The sequence below is a fragment of the Salvelinus fontinalis genome, unplaced genomic scaffold (genome assembly GCF_029448725.1).
Source record: "Salvelinus fontinalis isolate EN_2023a unplaced genomic scaffold, ASM2944872v1 scaffold_1784, whole genome shotgun sequence".
NCBI lineage: Eukaryota > Metazoa > Chordata > Actinopteri > Salmoniformes > Salmonidae > Salvelinus > Salvelinus fontinalis.
The window spans coordinates 12,695-28,042 of record NW_026601993.1 but is presented as its reverse complement, the minus strand read 5'-3'; the positions used below and the strand labels follow the sequence as shown (position 1 = coordinate 28,042).

Below are 15,348 nucleotides of genomic sequence, written 5' to 3'. Positions count from 1 at the left end.
GCTCCACTTATTTTCAAATGGCCAACCCATGTGCTCCTCGTTAGTATAGTGGTGAGTATCCCCGCCTGTCACGCGGTAGACCGGGGTTCAATTCCCCGACGGGGAGGAAGGACTATTTTGTTAGGGTGTACAATGTCACTGAGCCCACAAAGCAGAAAACATGCTTGGAATTTAAGCTTTATGATACGATTTCCAGCCTTTGGGGTTATCGCTGCTTTGCAAGGCATTGGTTGTTCAGTGGTAGAATTCTCGCCTGCCACGCGGGAGGCCCGGGTTCGATGCCCGGGTTCGATTCCCGGCCAATGCAGCAAGTTTTGAACATGTAATTTCGACAAGTATCCAAATCCCTGGGAAAGAAATCTCTGTTAGATTGCCAGGCTAACAGAAAACTCTGTTCTTGGTAGAATTCTCATCTGACTCTTGAAAAATCAGAGTTTGCTTTCATTTACACTTTGGACATTTACGCATTCTCAGTAGACTTTGGTGAATCCATTGTAGATTTCCAGTGTGAGGTGATTTACTTTGTGCAAGGTTTAAGTTGTTAAATGGGAAACGAATATCCAACTAGTCAGTGACAACTGTCTTGAGTTTGGCATTTGTGACAACAATGTCCTGGGATTTCCCACAAGCGCCTCACATTCTAACCGCTATTGCCTGGCTTGTGAGCGGTATAGAGCAGAATCGATTACATGTACGTGTTCGTGCGAGTCTCAGCTTTCCAGAGACGGGTCATACTAGTTTCTAGCTCTAACCATTCAGTCTCTACAGATGTTTTTGATAGAAGGGTTAACGCCCAACACTCCACATTTAGGGTTAGTACCAATGCTCCACTTATTTTCAAATGGCCAACCCATGTGCTCCTCGTTAGTATAGTGGTGAGTATCCCCGCCTGTCACGCGGTAGACCGGGGTTCAATTCCCCGACGGGGAGGAAGGACTATTTTGTTAGGGTGTACAATGTCACTGAGCCCACAAAGCAGAAAACATGCTTGGAATTTAAGCTTTATGATACGATTTCCAGCCTTTGGGGTTATCACTGCTTTGCAAGGCATTGGTTGTTCAGTGGTAGAATTCTCGCCTGCCACGCGGGAGGCCCGGGTTCGATTCCCGGCCAATGCAGCAAGTTTTGAACATGTAATTTCGACAAGTATCCAAATCCCTGGGAAAGAAATCTCTGTTAGATTGCCAGGCTAACAGAAAACTCTGTTCTTGGTAGAATTCTCATCTGACTCTTGAAAAATCAGAGTTTGCTTTCATTTACACTTTGGACATTTACGCATTCTCAGTAGACTTTGGTGAATCCATTGTAGATTTCCAGTGTGAGGTGATTTACTTTGTGCAAGGTTTAACCTCTACAGAGTACCTAACCCGGATCCGGGAGCACCCCCCACCTCCCCCACACTGATTAGCATCGCTAGCATAGCGTCACAATTAAATAGTAGCATCTAAATATCATTAAATCACAAGTCCAAGACACCCAATGAAAGACACAGATCTTGTGAATAAAACCACCATTTCAGATTTTTTAAATGTTTTACAGGGAAGACAAAATATGTAAATCTATTAGCTAAACACGTTAGCAAAAGACACCATTTTCTTACTCCAACAATTTCTTACTCCATCAGGTGCTATCACCAATTCGGCTAAACTAAGATATTGATAGCCACAAACCAACAAACAAATTCATAAGATGACAGTCTGATAACATATTTATGGTATAGCATAGTTGTTTTTTTTTTAAATGTGCATTTTTCAGGTATAAATCACAGTTCTACATTGCAGCTGCAATCTGATATAGTGCTGATGCAGCTAGAACAATTACAGAGACCAACGTTATATAACTAATTACTTGTCTTAAAACATTTCAGAAAAAATACACAGCGTACAGACATTGAAAGCCCAACCTCTGGTGAATCCAAACAATATTTCAGATTTTTTAAATGTTTTATAGCGAAAACAAAATGTAGCGCTAAATTAGCATAACCAGGCCAGCCAGAACCAGCTGGACGCGCCCGACCAGTTCACATGCACGACAGATATATGAAATAACATCGTAAATTGGGTCTTACTATTGCTGGTCTTTCATCAGAATGTTGATCAAGGTGTCCTTAGTCCTGATGAGTCGTTCAATCCATTCACAATGGCAACTTCCCCTCTTCATTTAGCCTGGGTACTGGTCGACTGGCACGGTCCCTGTCCAAAGTTAAAAAACTCAAAGAACGGAACACGGCAAAACTCCCGAAAAAATTCTAATAATCTGATTAAACTATATTGAAAAAACATACATTACGGTGATATGGTCACATGTATCAAACAAACTTCGAGACGGAGATAGTTTTCATCCGTAACGTCAGCATAACAAAAGACAATGGCTTCTCTAAAACGCGCATCTCAGCAAACCGGAAGTTGTCGGTCACGCTAAAGAAATAGGTCTTATTTCACGTCAGTACAAGATAAACAAAAAATTTCTCCTCTGACGTCTTCCTGACACCTAGAGGAAGAAGAAGGAAGTGTGTTTCGGGTCATAGGTGGCGTGACCATATATAGGCAGAGCGTTGAAGCGAGCATACACATCTTGCAATCTTCTTCTGGCTCAGGGAAAGTGCTGTGAAATGACCTGTGTTTCACTCAGAGACAAAATTGGAACGGTTTTAGAAACCATAGCTTGTTTTCTATCCAATGGTATATGGTTATATGCATATAGTAACAGCAATAATTGAATAAGAGGCAGTTTAATCTGTAGAGGCAATTATGCTAATGCGAAACAGCACCCCCTGTATTCTCAAGAAGTTGTTAAATGGGAAACGAATATCCAACTAGTCAGTGACAACTGTCTTGAGTTTGGCATTTGTGACAACAATGTCCTGGGATTTCCCACAAGCGCCTCACCTTCTGACCGCTATTGCCTGGCTTGTGAGCGGTATAGAGCAGAATCGATTACATGTACGTGTTCGTGCGAGTCTCAGCTTTCCAGAGACGGGTCATACTAGTTTCTAGCTCTAACCATTCAGTCTCTACAGATGTTTTTGATAGAAGGGTTAACGCCCAACACTCCACATTTAGGGTTAGTACCAATGCTCCACTTATTTTCAAATGGCCAACCCATGTGCTCCTCGTTAGTATAGTGGTGAGTATCCCCGCCTGTCACGCGGGAGACCGGGGTTCAATTCCCCGACGGGGAGGAAGGACTATTTTGTTAGGGTGTACAATGTCACTGAGCCCACAAAGCAGAAAACATGCTTGGAATTTAAGCTTTATGATACGATTTCCAGCCTTTGGGGTTATCACAGCTTTGCAAGGCATTGGATGTTCAGTGGTAGAATTCTCGCCTGCCACGCGGGAGGCCCGGGTTCGATTCCCGGCCAATGCAGCAAGTTTTGAACATGTAATTTCGACAAGTATCCAAATCCCTGGGAAAGAAATCTCTGTTAGATTGCCAGGCTAACAGAAAACTCTGTTCTTGGTAGAATTCTCATCTGACTCTTGAAAAATCAGAGTTTGCTTTCATTTACACTTTGGACATTTACGCATTCTCAGTAGACTTTGGTGAATCCATTGTAGATTTCCAGTGTGAGGTGATTTACTTTGTGCAAGGTTTAAGTTGTTAAATGGGAAACGAATATCCAACTAGTCAGTGACAACTGTCTTGAGTTTGGCATTTGTGACAACAATGTCCTGGGATTTCCCACAAGCGCCTCACCTTCTAACCGCTATTGCCTGGCTTGTGAGCGGTATAGAGCAGAATCGATTACATGTACGTGTTCGTGCGAGTCTCAGCTTTCCAGAGACGGGTCATACTAGTTTCTAGCTCTAACCATTCAGTCTCTACAGATGTTTTTGATAGAAGGGTTAACCTGTTGGGGATGGGGGCGCTGTTTAGACTATTTACGCTAATTTGGCTAATTTTTTAAACGTCTTCCCACAAAATCCTTGATCGTACAATATGCATATTTTTATTATTATTGGATAGAAAACAGTCTATAGTTTCTATAGGAGTTGAAATTTTGTCTCTAAGTGGAACAGAGCCCATTCTACAGCAATTTCCCTGACATGGAGTCAGATTTGAGAAATGTTGGCCACTTTTCTGAAGTCAGTTAAAAGGGCACTGTCGTTGCTATGACTATACGGACACTTCTTACGTCTTCCCCTGGATGCCTTTACGTGATGACGATTCCAACGGGGTCGATTGCGCGTTCACAGGCCCTACAAATGAAAAAAACCTTTAGCTAGCAAGTCTTTTCTTGCTGCGTAACGCGCGTGGAAGACACCGACCCTCTCCTGTTCCAAGCGTTAGTTTAGCCTGTTATATTTCTCCGGTCATCTTTTCACTCGTAATAGGAGTTACAAACATCATAAAGTAGTTAATTTAAAGCGTTTTATAGCAATTTATATCCGTTTAGTGCGATTTTGGGACATTTATTTTTGCAACGATGTGAAAAGTTGGGCACGCTTTTCAGTTCATCCCGAACGCAGTTGACATTTCCACATGGCAAGAGGACAGCTTTCCACCAAAAGACGATTTCTCCAAGAAAGGATCCTTTGCCCAAGATACTGATGGAAGAACAGCTCAAGGTAGGACATTTTTATTATGATAAATCGTGTTTCTGTCGAAACATTTTAGTGGCTTAGGACGCCATGTTTTTTGACGTAGCTTCGCTTGGCGCAAACTGTATTGAAAAGTAAGGATAAATTAAAAAATGTAATAACGCAATTGTATTAAGAATTAAATTGTCTATCAATCCCTGTCCACCCTATATTTTTTAGTCACGTTTATGAGTATTTATGTATAAGAGTAGATCACTGTCTAAGTGGCGCAAGGACATTTTCTGACCAGCTGAGCTACATTTCACATTGTCTAACCATGATTTTGGTGGCTAAATATAAACATTTTCGATCAAACTGTATATGCATGTTGTAATGTGATGTTACAGGAGTGTCATCGGAAGAATTCTGAGAAGGTTAGTGAAAAAATTAATATCTTTTGGCGATGTTGACTTTTATCGCTCACTTTGGCTAGAATCAATGCTGGGCTGCTAATTGCTATGTGCTAAGCTAATATAACGATTTATTGTGTTTTCGCTGTAAGACACTTAGAAAATCTGAAATATTGTCTGTATTCACAGGATCTGTGTCTTTCGATTCGTGTATGCTGTGTATTTTTACGAAATGTTTGATGATTAGTAGTTAGGTAAACACGTTGCTCATTGTAATTATTCTAGTCCATTTGTGATGGTGGGTGCAATTGTAAACTATGCCATCTACCTGAAATATGCACTTTTTTCTAACAAAACCTATCCCATACCATAAATATGTTATCAGACTGTCATCTAATGAGTTTTTTTGTTGGTTAGGGGCTATAAATATCTTAGTTTAGCCGAATTGGTGATGGCTACTGGTGTTGGTGGACAAATAAAAGATGGTGGATTATGCTAATGTGTTTTTAGGTAATAGATGTACATCTTTACATATTGTGTCTTCCCTGTAAAACATTTTAAAAATCGGAAATGTTGACTGGATTCACAAGATCTGTGTCTTTCATTAGCTGTATTGGACTTTAATGTGTGAAAGTTAAATATTTTAAAAAAATATTTTTTTTGAATTTCGCGGCACTGGTTTTTCAGTGGGGGGGGGGGGGTGTGCCGCTAGCGCCACGCTGATCCTAGACAGGTTAACGCCCAACACTCCACATTTAGGGTTAGTACCAATGCTCCACTTATTTTCAAATGGCCAACCCATGTGCTCCTCGTTAGTATAGTGGTGAGTATCCCCGCCTGTCACGCGGGAGACCGGGGTTCAATTCCCCGACGGGGAGGAATACTGTTTTGTTAGGGTGTACAATGTCACTGAGCCCACAAAGCAGAAAACATGCTTGGAATTTAAGCTTTATGATACGATCTCCAGCCTTTGGGGTTATCATTGTTTTGCAAGGCATTGGTTGTTCAGTGGTAGAATTCTCGCCTGCCACGCGGGAGGCCCGGGTTTGATTCCCGGCCAATGCAGCAAGTTTTGAACATGTAATTTCGACAAGTATCCAAATCCCTGGGAAAGAAATCTCTGTTAGATTGCCAGGCTAACAGAAAACTCTGTTCTTGGTAGAATTCTCATCTGACTCTTGAAAAATCAGAGTTTGCTTTCATTTACACTTTGGACATTTACGCATTCTCAGTAGACTTTGGTGAATCCATTGTAGATTTCCAGTGTGAGGTGATTTACTTTGTGCAAGGTTTAACCTGTCTAGGATCAGCGTGGCGCTAGCGGCACACCCCCCCCCCCCACTGAAAAACCAGTGCCGCGAAATTCAAAAAAAATATTTTTTTAAAATATTTAACTTTCACACATTAAAGTCCAATACAGCTAATGAAAGACACAGATCTTGTGAATCCAGTCAACATTTCCGATTTTTAAAATGTTTTACAGGGAAGACACAATATGTAAAGATGTACATCTATTACCTAAAAACACATTAGCATAATCCACCATCTTTTATTTGTCCACCAACACCAGTAGCCATCACCAATTCGGCTAAACTAAGATATTTATAGCCCCTAACCAACAAAAAAACTCATTAGATGACAGTCTGATAACATATTTATGGTATGGGATAGGTTTTGTTAGAAAAAAGTGCATATTTCAGGTAGACTTCATAGTTTACAATTGCACCCACCATCACAAATGGACTAAAATAATTACAATGAGCAACGTGTTTACCTAACTACTAATCATCAAACATTTCGTAAAAATACACAGCATACACGAATCGAAAGACACAGATCCTGTGAATACAGACAATATTTCAGATTTTCTAAGTGTCTTACAGCGAAAACACAATAAATCGTTATATTAGCTTAGCACATAGCAATTAGCAGCCCAGCATTGATTCTAGCCAAAGTGAGCGATAAAAGTCAACATCGCCAAAATATATTAATTTTTTCACTAACCTTCTCAGAATTCTTCCGATGACACTCCTGTAACATCACATTACAACATGCATATACAGTTTGATCGAAAATGTTTATATTTAGCCCCCAAAATCATGGTTAGACAATGTGAAATGTAGCTCAGTTGGTCAGAAAATGTCCTTGCGCCACTTAGACAGTGATCTACTCTTATACATAAATACTCATAAACGTGACTAAAAAATACAGGGTGGACAGGGATTGATAGACAATTTAATTCTTAATACAATTGCGTTATTACATTTTTTAATTTATCCTTACTTTTCAATACAGTTTGCGCCAAGCGAAGCTACGTCAAAAAACATGGCGTCCTAAGCCACTAAAATGTTTCGACAGAAACACGATTTATCATAATAAAAATGTCCTACCTTGAGCTGTTCTTCCATCAGTATCTTGGGCAAAGGATCCTTTCTTGGGAGAAATCGTCTTTTGGTGGAAAGCTGTCCTCTTGCCATGTGGAAATGTCAACTGCGTTCGGGATGAACTGAAAAGCGTGCCCAACTTTTCACATCGTTGCAAAAATAAATGTCCCAAAATCGCACTAAACGGATATAAATTGCTATAAAACGCTTTAAATTAACTACCTTATGATGTTTTTAACTCCTATAACGAGTGAAAAGATGACCGGAGAAATATAACAGGCTAAACTAACGCTTGGAACAAGTGCGCGCCGGTGTCCTCTTGGCTCATGACGCAGCTCCCAAAGAATGACTAGCTTCAGGGTTTTTTCATTTGTAAGGCCTGTGAACGCGCAATCGACCCCGTTGGAATCGTCATCACGTAAAGGCATCCAGGGGAAGACGTAAGAAGTGTCCGTATAGTCATAGCAACGACAGTGCCCTTTTAAATGACTTCAGAACAGTGGCCAACATTTCTCAAATCTGACTCCATGTCAGGGAAATTGCTGTAGAATGGGCTCTGTTCCACTTAGAGACAAAATTTCAACTCCTATAGAAATTATAGACTGTTTTCTATCCAATAATAATAATAATATGCATATTGTACGATCAAGGATTTTGTGGGAAGCCGTTTAAAAAATTAGCCAAATTAGCATAAGTAGTCCAAACAGCGCCCCCATCCCCAACAGGTTAAGTTGTTAAATGGGAAACGAATATCCAACTAGTCAGTGACAACTGTCTTGAGTTTGGCATTTGTGACAACAATGTCCTGGGATTTCCCACAAGCGCCTCACCTTCTAACCGCTATTGCCTGGCTTGTGAGCGGTATAGAGCAGAATCGATTACATGTACGTGTTCGTGCGAGTCTCAGCTTTCCAGAGACGGGTCATACTAGTTTCTAGCTCTAACCATTCAGTCTCTACAGATGTTTTTGATAGAAGGGTTAACGCCCAACACTCCACATTTAGGGTTAGTACCAATGCTCCACTTATTTTCAAATGGCCAACCCATGTGCTCCTCGTTAGTATAGTGGTGAGTATCCCCGCCTGTCACGCGGGAGACCGGGGTTCAATTCCCCGACGGGGAGGAAGGACTATTTTGTTAGGGTGTACAATGTCACTGAGCCCACAAAGCAGAAAACATGCTTGGAATTTAAGCTTTATGATACGATTTCCAGCCTTTGGGGTTATCACAGCTTTGCAAGGCATTGGTTGTTCAGTGGTAGAATTCTCGCCTGCCACGCGGGAGGCCCGGGTTCGATTCCCGGCCAATGCAGCAAGTTTTGAACATGTAATTTCGACAAGTATCCAAATCCCTGGGAAAGAAATCTCTGTTAGATTGCCAGGCTAACAGAAAACTCTGTTCTTGGTAGAATTCTCATCTGACTCTTGAAAAATCAGAGTTTGCTTTCATTTACACTTTGGACATTTACGCATTCTCAGTAGACTTTGGTGAATCCATTGTAGATTTCCAGTGTGAGGTGATTTACTTTGTGCAAGGTTTAAGTTGTTAAATGGGAAACGAATATCCAACTAGTCAGTGACAACTGTCTTGAGTTTGGCATTTGTGACAACAATGTCCTGGGATTTCCCACAAGCGCCTCACCTTCTAACCGCTATTGCCTGGCTTGTGAGCGGTATAGAGCAGAATCGATTACATGTACGTGTTCGTGCGAGTCTCAGCTTTCCAGAGACGGGTCATACTAGTTTCTAGCTCTAACCATTCAGTCTCTACAGATGTTTTTGATAGAAGGGTTAACGCCCAACACTCCACATTTAGGGTTAGTACCAATGCTCCACTTATTTTCAAATGGCCAACCCATGTGCTCCTCGTTAGTATAGTGGTGAGTATCCCCGCCTGTCACGCGGGAGACCGGGGTTCAATTCCCCGACGGGGAGGAAGGACTATTTTGTTAGGGTGTACAATGTCACTGAGCCCACAAAGCAGAAAACATGCTTGGAATTTAAGCTTTATGATACGATTTCCAGCCTTTGGGGTTATCGCTGCTTTGCAAGGCATTGGTTGTTCAGTGGTAGAATTCTCGCCTGCCACGCGGGAGGCCCGGGTTCGATTCCCGGCCAATGCAGCAAGTTTTGAACATGTAATTTCGACAAGTATCCAAATCCCTGGGAAAGAAATCTCTGTTAGATTGCCAGGCTAACAGAAAACTCTGTTCTTGGTAGAATTCTCATCTGACTCTTGAAAAATCAGAGTTTGCTTTCATTTACACTTTGGACATTTACGCATTCTCAGTAGACTTTGGTGAATCCATTGTAGATTTCCAGTGTGAGGTGATTTACTTTGTGCAAGGTTTAAGTTGTTAAATGGGAAACGAATATCCAACTAGTCAGTGACAACTGTCTTGAGTTTGGCATTTGTGACAACAATGTCCTGGGATTTCCCACAAGCGCCTCACCTTCTAACCGCTATTGCCTGGCTTGTGAGCGGTATAGAGCAGAATCGATTACATGTACGTGTTCGTGCGAGTCTCAGCTTTCCAGAGACGGGTCATACTAGTTTCTAGCTCTAACCATTCAGTCTCTACAGATGTTTTTGATAGAAGGGTTAACGCCCAACACTCCACATTTAGGGTTAGTACCAATGCTCCACTTATTTTCAAATGGCCAACCCATGTGCTCCTCGTTAGTATAGTGGTGAGTATCCCCGCCTGTCACGCGGGAGACCGGGGTTCAATTCCCCGACGGGGAGGAAGGACTATTTTGTTAGGGTGTACAATGTCACTGAGCCCACAAAGCAGAAAACATGCTTGGAATTTAAGCTTTATGATACGATTTCCAGCCTTTGGGGTTATCGCTGCTTTGCAAGGCATTGGTTGTTCAGTGGTAGAATTCTCGCCTGCCACGCGGGAGGCCCGGGTTCGATTCCCGGCCAATGCAGCAAGTTTTGAACATGTAATTTCGACAAGTATCCAAATCCCTGGGAAAGAAATCTCTGTTAGATTGCCAGGCTAACAGAAAACTCTGTTCTTGGTAGAATTCTCATCTGACTCTTGAAAAATCAGAGTTTGCTTTCATTTACACTTTGGACATTTACGCATTCTCAGTAGACTTTGGTGAATCCATTGTAGATTTCCAGTGTGAGGTGATTTACTTTGTGCAAGGTTTAAGTTGTTAAATGGGAAACGAATATCCAACTAGTCAGTGACAACTGTCTTGAGTTTGGCATTTGTGACAACAATGTCCTGGGATTTCCCACAAGCGCCTCACCTTCTAACCGCTATTGCCTGGCTTGTGAGCGGTATAGAGCAGAATCGATTACATGTACGTGTTCGTGCGAGTCTCAGCTTTCCAGAGACGGGTCATACTAGTTTCTAGCTCTAACCATTCAGTCTCTACAGATGTTTTTGATAGAAGGGTTAACGCCCAACACTCCACATTTAGGGTTAGTACCAATGCTCCACTTATTTTCAAATGGCCAACCCATGTGCTCCTCGTTAGTATAGTGGTGAGTATCCCCGCCTGTCACGCGGGAGACCGGGGTTCAATTCCCCGACGGGGAGGAAGGACTATTTTGTTAGGGTGTACAATGTCACTGAGCCCACAAAGCAGAAAACATGCTTGGAATTTAAGCTTTATGATACGATTTCCAGCCTTTGGGGTTATCGCTGCTTTGCAAGGCATTGGTTGTTCAGTGGTAGAATTCTCGCCTGCCACGCGGGAGGCCCGGGTTCGATTCCCGGCCAATGCAGCAAGTTTTGAACATGTAATTTCGACAAGTATCCAAATCCCTGGGAAAGAAATCTCTGTTAGATTGCCAGGCTAACAGAAAACTCTGTTCTTGGTAGAATTCTCATCTGACTCTTGAAAAATCAGAGTTTGCTTTCATTTACACTTTGGACATTTACGCATTCTCAGTAGACTTTGGTGAATCCATTGTAGATTTCCAGTGTGAGGTGATTTACTTTGTGCAAGGTTTAAGTTGTTAAATGGGAAACGAATATCCAACTAGTCAGTGACAACTGTCTTGAGTTTGGCATTTGTGACAACAATGTCCTGGGATTTCCCACAAGCGCCTCACCTTCTAACCGCTATTGCCTGGCTTGTGAGCGGTATAGAGCAGAATCGATTACATGTACGTGTTCGTGCGAGTCTCAGCTTTCCAGAGACGGGTCATACTAGTTTCTAGCTCTAACCATTCAGTCTCTACAGATGTTTTTGATAGAAGGGTTAACGCCCAACACTCCACATTTAGGGTTAGTACCAATGCTCCACTTATTTTCAAATGGCCAACCCATGTGCTCCTCGTTAGTATAGTGGTGAGTATCCCCGCCTGTCACGCGGGAGACCGGGGTTCAATTCCCCGACGGGGAGGAAGGACTATTTTGTTAGGGTGTACAATGTCACTGAGCCCACAAAGCAGAAAACATGCTTGGAATTTAAGCTTTATGATACGATTTCCAGCCTTTGGGGTTATCGCTGCTTTGCAAGGCATTGGTTGTTCAGTGGTAGAATTCTCGCCTGCCACGCGGGAGGCCCGGGTTCGATTCCCGGCCAATGCAGCAAGTTTTGAACATGTAATTTCGACAAGTATCCAAATCCCTGGGAAAGAAATCTCTGTTAGATTGCCAGGCTAACAGAAAACTCTGTTCTTGGTAGAATTCTCATCTGACTCTTGAAAAATCAGAGTTTGCTTTCATTTACACTTTGGACATTTACGCATTCTCAGTAGACTTTGGTGAATCCATTGTAGATTTCCAGTGTGAGGTGATTTACTTTGTGCAAGGTTTAAGTTGTTAAATGGGAAACGAATATCCAACTAGTCAGTGACAACTGTCTTGAGTTTGGCATTTGTGACAACAATGTCCTGGGATTTCCCACAAGCGCCTCACCTTCTAACCGCTATTGCCTGGCTTGTGAGCGGTATAGAGCAGAATCGATTACATGTACGTGTTCGTGCGAGTCTCAGCTTTCCAGAGACGGGTCATACTAGTTTCTAGCTCTAACCATTCAGTCTCTACAGATGTTTTTGATAGAAGGGTTAACGCCCAACACTCCACATTTAGGGTTAGTACCAATGCTCCACTTATTTTCAAATGGCCAACCCATGTGCTCCTCGTTAGTATAGTGGTGAGTATCCCCGCCTGTCACGCGGGAGACCGGGGTTCAATTCCCCGACGGGGAGGAAGGACTATTTTGTTAGGGTGTACAATGTCACTGAGCCCACAAAGCAGAAAACATGCTTGGAATTTAAGCTTTATGATACGATTTCCAGCCTTTGGGGTTATCGCTGCTTTGCAAGGCATTGGTTGTTCAGTGGTAGAATTCTCGCCTGCCACGCGGGAGGCCCGGGTTCGATTCCCGGCCAATGCAGCAAGTTTTGAACATGTAATTTCGACAAGTATCCAAATCCCTGGGAAAGAAATCTCTGTTAGATTGCCAGGCTAACAGAAAACTCTGTTCTTGGTAGAATTCTCATCTGACTCTTGAAAAATCAGAGTTTGCTTTCATTTACACTTTGGACATTTACGCATTCTCAGTAGACTTTGGTGAATCCATTGTAGATTTCCAGTGTGAGGTGATTTACTTTGTGCAAGGTTTAAGTTGTTAAATGGGAAACGAATATCCAACTAGTCAGTGACAACTGTCTTGAGTTTGGCATTTGTGACAACAATGTCCTGGGATTTCCCACAAGCGCCTCACCTTCTAACCGCTATTGCCTGGCTTGTGAGCGGTATAGAGCAGAATCGATTACATGTACGTGTTCGTGCGAGTCTCAGCTTTCCAGAGACGGGTCATACTAGTTTCTAGCTCTAACCATTCAGTCTCTACAGATGTTTTTGATAGAAGGGTTAACGCCCAACACTCCACATTTAGGGTTAGTACCAATGCTCCACTTATTTTCAAATGGCCAACCCATGTGCTCCTCGTTAGTATAGTGGTGAGTATCCCCGCCTGTCACGCGGGAGACCGGGGTTCAATTCCCCGACGGGGAGGAAGGACTATTTTGTTAGGGTGTACAATGTCACTGAGCCCACAAAGCAGAAAACATGCTTGGAATTTAAGCTTTATGATACGATTTCCAGCCTTTGGGGTTATCGCTGCTTTGCAAGGCATTGGTTGTTCAGTGGTAGAATTCTCGCCTGCCACGCGGGAGGCCCGGGTTCGATTCCCGGCCAATGCAGCAAGTTTTGAACATGTAATTTCGACAAGTATCCAAATCCCTGGGAAAGAAATCTCTGTTAGATTGCCAGGCTAACAGAAAACTCTGTTCTTGGTAGAATTCTCATCTGACTCTTGAAAAATCAGAGTTTGCTTTCATTTACACTTTGGACATTTACGCATTCTCAGTAGACTTTGGTGAATCCATTGTAGATTTCCAGTGTGAGGTGATTTACTTTGTGCAAGGTTTAAGTTGTTAAATGGGAAACGAATATCCAACTAGTCAGTGACAACTGTCTTGAGTTTGGCATTTGTGACAACAATGTCCTGGGATTTCCCACAAGCGCCTCACCTTCTAACCGCTATTGCCTGGCTTGTGAGCGGTATAGAGCAGAATCGATTACATGTACGTGTTCGTGCGAGTCTCAGCTTTCCAGAGACGGGTCATACTAGTTTCTAGCTCTAACCATTCAGTCTCTACAGATGTTTTTGATAGAAGGGTTAACGCCCAACACTCCACATTTAGGGTTAGTACCAATGCTCCACTTATTTTCAAATGGCCAACCCATGTGCTCCTCGTTAGTATAGTGGTGAGTATCCCCGCCTGTCACGCGGGAGACCGGGGTTCAATTCCCCGACGGGGAGGAAGGACTATTTTGTTAGGGTGTACAATGTCACTGAGCCCACAAAGCAGAAAACATGCTTGGAATTTAAGCTTTATGATACGATTTCCAGCCTTTGGGGTTATCGCTGCTTTGCAAGGCATTGGTTGTTCAGTGGTAGAATTCTCGCCTGCCACGCGGGAGGCCCGGGTTCGATTCCCGGCCAATGCAGCAAGTTTTGAACATGTAATTTCGACAAGTATCCAAATCCCTGGGAAAGAAATCTCTGTTAGATTGCCAGGCTAACAGAAAACTCTGTTCTTGGTAGAATTCTCATCTGACTCTTGAAAAATCAGAGTTTGCTTTCATTTACACTTTGGACATTTACGCATTCTCAGTAGACTTTGGTGAATCCATTGTAGATTTCCAGTGTGAGGTGATTTACTTTGTGCAAGGTTTAAGTTGTTAAATGGGAAACGAATATCCAACTAGTCAGTGACAACTGTCTTGAGTTTGGCATTTGTGACAACAATGTCCTGGGATTTCCCACAAGCGCCTCACCTTCTAACCGCTATTGCCTGGCTTGTGAGCGGTATAGAGCAGAATCGATTACATGTACGTGTTCGTGCGAGTCTCAGCTTTCCAGAGACGGGTCATACTAGTTTCTAGCTCTAACCATTCAGTCTCTACAGATGTTTTTGATAGAAGGGTTAACGCCCAACACTCCACATTTAGGGTTAGTACCAATGCTCCACTTATTTTCAAATGGCCAACCCATGTGCTCCTCGTTAGTATAGTGGTGAGTATCCCCGCCTGTCACGCGGGAGACCGGGGTTCAATTCCCCGACGGGGAGGAAGGACTATTTTGTTAGGGTGTACAATGTCACTGAGCCCACAAAGCAGAAAACATGCTTGGAATTTAAGCTTTATGATACGATTTCCAGCCTTTGGGGTTATCGCTGCTTTGCAAGGCATTGGTTGTTCAGTGGTAGAATTCTCGCCTGCCACGCGGGAGGCCCGGGTTCGATTCCCGGCCAATGCAGCAAGTTTTGAACATGTAATTTCGACAAGTATCCAAATCCCTGGGAAAGAAATCTCTGTTAGATTGCCAGGCTAACAGAAAACTCTGTTCTTGGTAGAATTCTCATCTGACTCTTGAAAAATCAGAGTTTGCTTTCATTTACACTTTGGACATTTACGCATTCTCAGTAGACTTTGGTGAATCCATTGTAGATTTCCAGTGTGAGGTGATTTACTTTGTGCAAGGTTTAAGT

At 42.7% G+C, this 15,348-nt stretch overlaps 26 non-coding genes across 26 annotated transcripts; all 26 read left to right on the top strand.

The window, feature by feature from the left end:
- Window positions 1-34: 34 nt before the first annotated feature.
- trnad-guc (transfer RNA aspartic acid (anticodon GUC)) lies at window positions 35-106 on the top strand. Its single transcript has one exon. It is a non-coding gene; the product is annotated as a tRNA-Asp (tRNA).
- A 117-nt stretch (window positions 107-223) lies between these two features.
- trnag-gcc (transfer RNA glycine (anticodon GCC)) lies at window positions 224-307 on the top strand. Its single transcript has one exon. It is a non-coding gene; the product is annotated as a tRNA-Gly (tRNA).
- A 551-nt stretch (window positions 308-858) lies between these two features.
- On the top strand, window positions 859-930 carry trnad-guc (transfer RNA aspartic acid (anticodon GUC)). The gene has a single exon. It is a non-coding gene; the product is annotated as a tRNA-Asp (tRNA).
- Window positions 931-1,047: 117 nt separating this feature from the next.
- trnag-gcc (transfer RNA glycine (anticodon GCC)) lies at window positions 1,048-1,118 on the top strand. Its single transcript has one exon. It is a non-coding gene; the product is annotated as a tRNA-Gly (tRNA).
- Window positions 1,119-3,109: 1,991 nt separating this feature from the next.
- Window positions 3,110-3,181, top strand: trnad-guc (transfer RNA aspartic acid (anticodon GUC)). Its single transcript has one exon. It is a non-coding gene; the product is annotated as a tRNA-Asp (tRNA).
- Window positions 3,182-3,298: 117 nt separating this feature from the next.
- Window positions 3,299-3,369, top strand: trnag-gcc (transfer RNA glycine (anticodon GCC)). The gene has a single exon. It is a non-coding gene; the product is annotated as a tRNA-Gly (tRNA).
- Window positions 3,370-5,739: 2,370 nt separating this feature from the next.
- Window positions 5,740-5,811, top strand: trnad-guc (transfer RNA aspartic acid (anticodon GUC)). Its single transcript has one exon. It is a non-coding gene; the product is annotated as a tRNA-Asp (tRNA).
- A 116-nt stretch (window positions 5,812-5,927) lies between these two features.
- trnag-gcc (transfer RNA glycine (anticodon GCC)) lies at window positions 5,928-5,998 on the top strand. The gene has a single exon. It is a non-coding gene; the product is annotated as a tRNA-Gly (tRNA).
- Window positions 5,999-8,368: 2,370 nt separating this feature from the next.
- Window positions 8,369-8,440, top strand: trnad-guc (transfer RNA aspartic acid (anticodon GUC)). Its single transcript has one exon. It is a non-coding gene; the product is annotated as a tRNA-Asp (tRNA).
- Window positions 8,441-8,557: 117 nt separating this feature from the next.
- Window positions 8,558-8,628, top strand: trnag-gcc (transfer RNA glycine (anticodon GCC)). Its single transcript has one exon. It is a non-coding gene; the product is annotated as a tRNA-Gly (tRNA).
- Window positions 8,629-9,179: 551 nt separating this feature from the next.
- Window positions 9,180-9,251, top strand: trnad-guc (transfer RNA aspartic acid (anticodon GUC)). The gene has a single exon. It is a non-coding gene; the product is annotated as a tRNA-Asp (tRNA).
- A 117-nt stretch (window positions 9,252-9,368) lies between these two features.
- On the top strand, window positions 9,369-9,439 carry trnag-gcc (transfer RNA glycine (anticodon GCC)). The gene has a single exon. It is a non-coding gene; the product is annotated as a tRNA-Gly (tRNA).
- Window positions 9,440-9,990: 551 nt separating this feature from the next.
- trnad-guc (transfer RNA aspartic acid (anticodon GUC)) lies at window positions 9,991-10,062 on the top strand. Its single transcript has one exon. It is a non-coding gene; the product is annotated as a tRNA-Asp (tRNA).
- A 117-nt stretch (window positions 10,063-10,179) lies between these two features.
- Window positions 10,180-10,250, top strand: trnag-gcc (transfer RNA glycine (anticodon GCC)). The gene has a single exon. It is a non-coding gene; the product is annotated as a tRNA-Gly (tRNA).
- Window positions 10,251-10,801: 551 nt separating this feature from the next.
- trnad-guc (transfer RNA aspartic acid (anticodon GUC)) lies at window positions 10,802-10,873 on the top strand. Its single transcript has one exon. It is a non-coding gene; the product is annotated as a tRNA-Asp (tRNA).
- Window positions 10,874-10,990: 117 nt separating this feature from the next.
- trnag-gcc (transfer RNA glycine (anticodon GCC)) lies at window positions 10,991-11,061 on the top strand. The gene has a single exon. It is a non-coding gene; the product is annotated as a tRNA-Gly (tRNA).
- A 551-nt stretch (window positions 11,062-11,612) lies between these two features.
- On the top strand, window positions 11,613-11,684 carry trnad-guc (transfer RNA aspartic acid (anticodon GUC)). The gene has a single exon. It is a non-coding gene; the product is annotated as a tRNA-Asp (tRNA).
- Window positions 11,685-11,801: 117 nt separating this feature from the next.
- Window positions 11,802-11,872, top strand: trnag-gcc (transfer RNA glycine (anticodon GCC)). Its single transcript has one exon. It is a non-coding gene; the product is annotated as a tRNA-Gly (tRNA).
- A 551-nt stretch (window positions 11,873-12,423) lies between these two features.
- trnad-guc (transfer RNA aspartic acid (anticodon GUC)) lies at window positions 12,424-12,495 on the top strand. The gene has a single exon. It is a non-coding gene; the product is annotated as a tRNA-Asp (tRNA).
- Window positions 12,496-12,612: 117 nt separating this feature from the next.
- On the top strand, window positions 12,613-12,683 carry trnag-gcc (transfer RNA glycine (anticodon GCC)). The gene has a single exon. It is a non-coding gene; the product is annotated as a tRNA-Gly (tRNA).
- A 551-nt stretch (window positions 12,684-13,234) lies between these two features.
- On the top strand, window positions 13,235-13,306 carry trnad-guc (transfer RNA aspartic acid (anticodon GUC)). Its single transcript has one exon. It is a non-coding gene; the product is annotated as a tRNA-Asp (tRNA).
- Window positions 13,307-13,423: 117 nt separating this feature from the next.
- Window positions 13,424-13,494, top strand: trnag-gcc (transfer RNA glycine (anticodon GCC)). The gene has a single exon. It is a non-coding gene; the product is annotated as a tRNA-Gly (tRNA).
- A 551-nt stretch (window positions 13,495-14,045) lies between these two features.
- trnad-guc (transfer RNA aspartic acid (anticodon GUC)) lies at window positions 14,046-14,117 on the top strand. The gene has a single exon. It is a non-coding gene; the product is annotated as a tRNA-Asp (tRNA).
- Window positions 14,118-14,234: 117 nt separating this feature from the next.
- trnag-gcc (transfer RNA glycine (anticodon GCC)) lies at window positions 14,235-14,305 on the top strand. The gene has a single exon. It is a non-coding gene; the product is annotated as a tRNA-Gly (tRNA).
- Window positions 14,306-14,856: 551 nt separating this feature from the next.
- On the top strand, window positions 14,857-14,928 carry trnad-guc (transfer RNA aspartic acid (anticodon GUC)). Its single transcript has one exon. It is a non-coding gene; the product is annotated as a tRNA-Asp (tRNA).
- Window positions 14,929-15,045: 117 nt separating this feature from the next.
- On the top strand, window positions 15,046-15,116 carry trnag-gcc (transfer RNA glycine (anticodon GCC)). Its single transcript has one exon. It is a non-coding gene; the product is annotated as a tRNA-Gly (tRNA).
- Window positions 15,117-15,348: the final 232 nt, after the last annotated feature.